The sequence below is a fragment of the Lipotes vexillifer genome, unplaced genomic scaffold (assembly GCF_000442215.2).
Source record: "Lipotes vexillifer unplaced genomic scaffold, Lipotes_vexillifer_v1.1 scaffold102, whole genome shotgun sequence".
Classification (NCBI taxonomy): Eukaryota; Metazoa; Chordata; class Mammalia; order Artiodactyla; family Lipotidae; genus Lipotes; species Lipotes vexillifer.
Genome location: NW_006786541.1, coordinates 3,558,724 through 3,565,940, shown reverse-complemented (window position 1 = coordinate 3,565,940; position 7,217 = coordinate 3,558,724). Strand labels below are relative to the sequence as shown.

Sequence of the window (7,217 nt, the reverse complement as noted above, 5' to 3'; positions counted from 1 at the left end):
GGAAAGAGAGAAGAACCAGTCAGATAGTTTCCCTGTAATACCCTTCATGTAGCTGAAGACAGCTATTAAATCAATTACTAGGTCAGCCTTTGATGCTTCAGATTAAATGTTTCTAGGTCATAATGGTTATATATAATACAGTTTATTACTCAGACAATCTAGGGATGTGAATCGCTTCTCGGACTCCCTTTTATTGCTTTATTTTTCTCTAAAATGAACCCAATAAAAAGCCAATATTGTCTATTTTTAGAGTTTGTAAATATACTGCTTTTTATTGAGCAGTCGCAGGGACCACAGAATTTAATTCAGAAAGCTTAAGAGCATTTAGGGGCCTGGGCTAACGTCACTGAATAATGTCAGTATCCTACATGTGTAGTTTGAAAATGTATGAATAAAAGATATATGGCTAGATTAAGGAAAATCTTTATTTCACATCATGGAGATTTTTTTTTTTTTTTTTTTTTTTTTGGCTGTGCCACACAGCTTGTGGGATGTTAGTTCCCCATCCAGGGATTGAACCCGCTCCCTCAGCAGTGAAAGCGTGGAGTCCTAACCACTGGACCACCAGGGAATTCCCTGGATATTGTATTTTAGTTATGCTTCCTGAAATCAAGGCTCATTTTTTTCCAATGTCAGATTTGTATTTATTTATTTAAATAGCTTTATTGAGGTATAACTTAAAAGCCACAAAAATCCACCCATTGTAAGTGTACAATTTGTGCAACCATCAACACAGTTCAGTTGTAAAACCTTTCAATTACTCCACAAATTTATATAAGCCTGTTTGCCGATAATCCCTCCTTCTACCCCAGACCCAGGCAACCACTAATCTGCTTTCTGTCTATATAAGTAATTTGTCTTTTCTGAACATTTTGTATAAATGGAATCTTACAATCTGAAGTCCTTTGCATCCGGCTTCTTGCACTTAGCATAATCTTTTTGAGGTTCAGCCATGTTCTGGAATGTATCAATATTTCATTTATATTTATGTCCCAGTAGTATCCTATTGTACGAATATGCAGCATTCCTTTTATCCATTTATTAGTTGATGGACATTTGGGTTGTTTCCAGTTTTTAGCTATTGTGAATAAAGCTGCTGTGAACATGTGTGCATGTCTTTGTGTGGAGGTATATTTTCATTTCTCTTGGGTAAATTGCTAGGCGTGGACTTGCTGAGTCTTGCAGTAAGCTTGTGTTTAACTTTTTAAAACATAGCCAAACATTTTTCCAGAGTGGCTATACCATTTTACAATCCTACCAGCAATGTGTGAGGGTTCCAGTTTCTCCACATCCTCACCAACACTTGCTATTATCTGTCTTTTTGATTATAGTCATTATAGCGGATGTGTAGTGGTATTTCATTGCACTATTAATTTGCATTTCCCTAATGACTAATGATGTTGAGCACTTTTTCATGTCCTTATCAGTCATTTGTGTGTCTTCTTTGGTGAAGTGTCTACTCGAGTCTTCTGCCCATTTTTAAAAATTATTTTTTTATTGTGTGTAAGATATTTATCACTTTAACCATTTTAAAGTGTGCAGTTCATTGACATAAATTACATTCACAGTGTTGTATGCAACCATCACCACTATCGGTCTTCAAAACTTTTCGATTATCCCAAACAGAAACTCTGTTCCCACTAAACAATAATTCTCCATTCCACTCTCACCTCAAGCCCCAGGTGACCTCTGTTCTACTCTCTGTCTCTATGAATTTCCCTATTCTAGGTATATCACATAAGTGCAATCACACAATATTTGCCCTTTTGTGTATGGGTCATTTCACTTAGCGTAACGTTTTCAAGATTTATCCATGTTGTAGCATGTGTCAGAATCCATTTTTTTTTAATTTAGTAATTTATTTATTTTTTATAAATTTATTTACTTAGTTTTGGCTGCATTGGGTCTTCATCGCTGCGCGCGGGCTTTCTCTAGTTGCGGCGAGCGGGGGCTACTCTTCGTTGCGGTGCGCGGGCTCCTCATTGCAGTGGCTTCTCTTGTTGCGGAGCACGGGCTCTAGGTGCATGGGCTTCCGTAGTTGTGGCATATGGGCTCAGTGGTTGTGGCTCACGGGCTCTAGAGCGCAGGCTCAGTAGTTGTGGTGCACGAGCTTAGTTGCTCCGCGGCATGTGGGATCTTCCCGCACCAGGGCTCGAACCCGTGTCCCCTGCATTAGCAGGCGGATTCTTAACCACTGTGCCACCAGGGAAGTCCTAGAATCCATTTTTAAATTAGGTTATTTGTCTTGTTATTGAGTTGTAAATTTTCTTTATATAGTCTAAATACAGGTCCCTTACAGATACGTGATTTGCAAAATATTTTCTTTCATTCTTTGGCTTGTATTTTCATTCTTCCAATGGTGTCTTTTGAAGCACAAATTTTACAAATTTTAATGAAGTCCGGCTTATCAGGTTCTTTTATGGTTTATATTTTTGGTGTTATGTCTTAAGAACTGTTTGCTTAACCCAAGGTCACAAGGCTTTTCTGCTCTGTTTACTTCAAAAGTTAATTTTAGTTTTTACCTTTAGGTTTATGATCCATTTTGAGTTAATTTTCATGTATGAAGTGAGAGTAAAGATCTAAGTTAGATTTTCCTTGAATATCATATGAAAAAAATTTATCATTTTCCCATTTGTCCCTTTGTTAAAAAAGAATGGATCATAAAACTTAAGGGTTAATTTCTAAATTCCTTTGATCTTTATGGCTTTCCTATGGTAATACCACATTGCCTTAATTTCTAGCTTTAGAGAAATCATGATTTCAGATCATTTTGAAATCATGTAGTATAAGTTCTCCAACTTTGCTCTTTTTTTCAAAATTGTTTCAGCTATTCTAGGTCCTTTGCATTTTCATATAGATTTTAGGATTAGCTCGTCAGTTTCTATAAAAAGCCTGCTGAGATTTTGACAGAGACTGCTTTGAATGAGATCAATTAGGGGAGAATTTCTATCTTAATATTGAGTCTTTGATTGTTTCAAAGAATCAATTCTTGGTTTTATTATCTTTTCCTATTTGCTTTTTTGTTTTATATTTCATTGCTTTCAATTCTATATTGTTTCCTTTTTCTCTGCTTGCTTTAGTTTGTTTTCCTTTTTCTAGTTTCTTAACGTGGAAACTTAGGGAATTGCTTTGAGATCTTTCTTCTTTTCTGATAGTGGTGTTTAAAGCCATAATGTGTCCTCTAAGCACTGCTTTGGCTGCTTCCATGAGTTTTGGTATGTTGTGTTTTTGTTTTCGTTCAGTTCAAAATATTAAAGTTTCCTTTGTGATTTCTTTTTTTGGTGCATGTGTTACTTAGAAGTGTGTTATTTAGGGCTTCCCTGGTGGCGCAGTGGTTGAGAGTCCGCCTGCCGATGCAGGGGACGCGGGTTCGTGCCCCGGTCCGGGAAGATCCCACATGCTGCGGAGCGGCTGGGCCCGTGGGCCATGGCCGCTGGGCCTGCGCGTCCGGGTCCTGTGCTCCGCTGCGGGAGAGGCCACAGCAGTGAGAGGCCCGCGTGCCGCAAAAAAAAAAAAAAAAAGAAGTGTGTTATTTAATTTCCAGATGTTTGCGGTTTCCCCAAATTTATTTCTGTTGTGAATCTCTAATTTAATTTCACGTGGGCAGAGAACATACTTTGTATATTTTTAATCACTTTAAATTTATTGAGACTCTCTTTCAGTTACTGAAATATCCAGTTTTTATTGTTGAATTGTCTGTTGCTCCTTTCAGTTCTGTGAGTTTCACTTCATGTATTTGGGGGCTTTGTTATTACGTGTGTATACATTTATAACGTGTATATTTTCCTGAGGTAGTGATTCTTCTGTCATTATAAGATGTCTCTTTATCTCTAGTAATATTTCTTGTCTTAAAGTCTATTTTGTCTTATATTAATATAGCTATTCTGGCTCTTTTATGGCTACTGTTTGCATAGTTGATTTCCTTTTTTGATGATCCTCACTCGGCTTATACCTAAGTGAGGTCCTAGTGTACCACATGATTAACAGTTTTCACTGTCCTTTCACATTACCACATACACTTTACTAAGGACAGAGATTTACTCAGAGTTGTACTCTAATTGAAGTACATTTGTCTTCAGGGTTCTAAAATTTCTGGTCTCTCCTTTTGATGTTTAAAGAAAAGGACCATATATTTGTTATAAGGGGATGTCATGGATCTTTGTTGCTTTGGTGACTGATGGCATCCATTCCAATTTCTTTGGGTCATAGCAATTTTATTTCCCTTTGGAGCTTGAAATTTGTGCAGAGTGTTCCAATGACAGGAGTGCCATCCCTGCAGCTGTACCTGTAGGATGCTGGGCAGTGGTTCCTGCTGCCTGGACCCTAGGAAATACCTTTTCTTTTCTCTCTCTCTCTCTCTTTTTTTTTTTTTTTGATGTGAACCAATTTCAAAGTCTTTATTGAATTTGTTACAGTGTTTTATGTTTTGGCTTTTTTGGCCATGAGGCATGTGGGATCTTAGCTCCCCAACCAGGGATCGAACCCACACCCCCTGCATTGGAAGGCAGAGTCTTAACCACTGGACCGCCAGGGAAGTCCCAGAAATACCTTTCGTGTCTTTTTCTCAGTCTGGATCCCCAGCTACCCTGCTGATTGTGTGCACTTCTCCCCTATATCCTTCCAATAAATTCCAGATTTTCCAACTAAGTTAGCCAGAGTCAGGTTCAATTGCCGGCAGCTAAAGAACTCTAATGGTATCCAAGGGGCATAGAACGCTTAAGAGATTGCTGTAGATAATTAACTTGTTTTTGGAAGGTGGTGTCTATATTTAGAATGATCTTTCCAGTTTTATATTTGAGTGCTAAAGCAATTTTATCCCAGAGGCTGAATAACTTGGCAACCCCAAGTTGACACCGTCACAAAATTTAAAAACCCCAACTTAAACATTTCAGTTTTGAAAAGAGAGATATATTAGCGGGCTGATAGCCCTGCTGCACTCAAATCTAGAGAGGGCGATAGATAAAATCAAAGTGATTGGGGATAAATAATGATTCTCAGATTCCTATTCCCTCCACCAGTGGCAAGAAATGTGTCACAAAAAAATGCAAACACCCCTATGTTTCATGTTAGGAGGTAGTGTGACCTCCCCATTTCTCTATGTGTACTCTGCTGGGTTCTCTTTGTTTATGTGGGTGGCGGACAGACCAGAGACTGGAGGTAGTCAATTCCACATTACTGTCCTCAGGTCAAAGCAGAGAGTGTAACTCTACCCTTAGAAAGCACTGGACTGAATTTTTTCTGTCCCCGTAAGAGGGGATAGTGCTTTAGCTGCAGTTGTGGGATCTGGGGAATAACTTTCCCTTTGTACTAATCCAACCATCAGAACCATTTAAAATATATAATTTACAACCTCAGCTGAGCCCTCAGAGCTGTTGAGAAGTTCCTTCATTCTAGGAAGCCCTCGCTACCAGTTCCCTCCCTGGCCCCAGTTCTGTTTTCCTTAATGTATCCTGGGCACCCAGCACTTGATACTGTTACCGTAGTATTTACTGAATAGGACTGACATTGTTTCTTTGCAAGTCTGTATCCCCTGATAGAATAGGAGCCCTTCAAAAAAGAAAAGGGTGGGATAGGGAGGGTGGGAGGGAGACGCAAGAGGGAGGGGGTATGGGGATATAGGTATACGTATAGCTGTTACACTTTGTTATACAGCAGAAACTAACACAACATTGTAAAGCAATTATACTCCAATAAAGATGTTTAAAAAAAAAAAAAGAAAGGAACTTTGTCTTACTCACCTTCACATTGTCCAGCACAATGTTTAGAGCAAAATGCCATGAATGCTTATTAAGTGAATAAGTGCCTATTGCAGACTGAAGCCCATTGCAGATCTTATGGTAGCAAAAAGAACTAGAAGAGACTGTGAGGTCATTTGTGCAAACTGCATCCTTTTCAGATGAGACATCCTAGGCCCAGGGAAGTGAAGAGACTTCTCTGAGATCTCAAGGCCAGTAAGTGGCAGTGCTGAGACAAACCCAGACTGTTAAACTCCAAAGATAAGCTCCTTTCACTTTTCTACTTTGCCTCTTGGAAGCTCCTCTAGAACCCCGATCTTAGGTAACCAACTCTCAAATGTGACAGGCAGTGCTATTCAGTCATTCTTTGCTTTCTGAGTATTTCTACTCCCTCAGGAAGAATTTCTTCATGAAACTAGGTAATTAAAGCTTTAGTTCTCACTGAGTTCTCCCTTGCCCCCTCATTCCTTTGGTGTGAGTTCACTGAACTGCTTAGATAATTACAGTTAATAACAAACATACCTAGGAGTCCAAAGTCATTAGTCATTTAGGCTTTTGCTAATTATTTTTCTTTAAGATGTGTTTTTAGCATGATTTTTCTGTAGTGTGTGTTTAAGATGATTTTTAAATAATTTAAAATGCAGTGAGTTTTTCCATCTGAAACACATTTTATGTAATGATTATTCTTCCCTTAACCAGACAGCACTCTTCCATTTACATATATTTTTGGAGTGTGCAGTTTGCAAATGAATAGATGATTTCCGTTGTAGAGAGGGAAGTCTGAGTAAAATCTAATTCTGGGAAAAAATTTACTTTGCATATATGAGCATTTACTTTTTTGTAACTGGTAATAATTATATATCATTATAAAGTAACAGAAGAAAGTTTGGAAATTTAATAGACTTTTTTATGAAACACTAATTACCTAGTTTTATATATATTGTGAGCCTAAGCATGTTTACCCAAACATAACCAAAATTAGGATGCTTAATGAGACATCAGAATTGTCACATTGTAGCCAAACTGTTAAAATGAAATCATGGTGTAGATTAAAAGTACTAAAAGGAAGTCTTTATATATAAGCAATATAAAATTAGGAGGGTGGATGTTATGCAAAGGCAATATGCATATTTAAAGCAAAGAGATGTGAAGATACTCAAATTGTATTTAAGTGATATCAAAGGTGTATTTTTTGTCTATAGATTCTTAATGAATTTCTTCTGTAAATTGCCTGGTTTTTAGGTTATTTTCATTACTGGTTTACACTGGTTTTTCAGTTCACTCAGTAAAATTCTACTGGGTATTTGTTTTGTAAAAATCTGTCCCTGGGCTTCCCTGGTGGCGCAGTGGTTGAGAGTCCGCCTGCCGATGCAGGGGACACGGGTGCGTGCCGCGGTCCAGGAAGATCCCACATGCCATGGAGCGGCTAGGCCCGTGAGCCATGGCCGCTGAGCCTGCGCGTCCGGAGCCTGTGCTCCGCAA

At 38.4% G+C, this 7,217-nt stretch overlaps 1 protein-coding gene across 1 annotated transcript in view; it reads left to right on the top strand.

Annotated features, from left to right (window-relative positions):
* Positions 1-7,217, top strand: part of FAM81A (family with sequence similarity 81 member A) — an 82,293-nt gene that overhangs the window by 27,955 nt on the left and 47,121 nt on the right. The gene's annotated exons all lie outside the window — the stretch shown is intronic.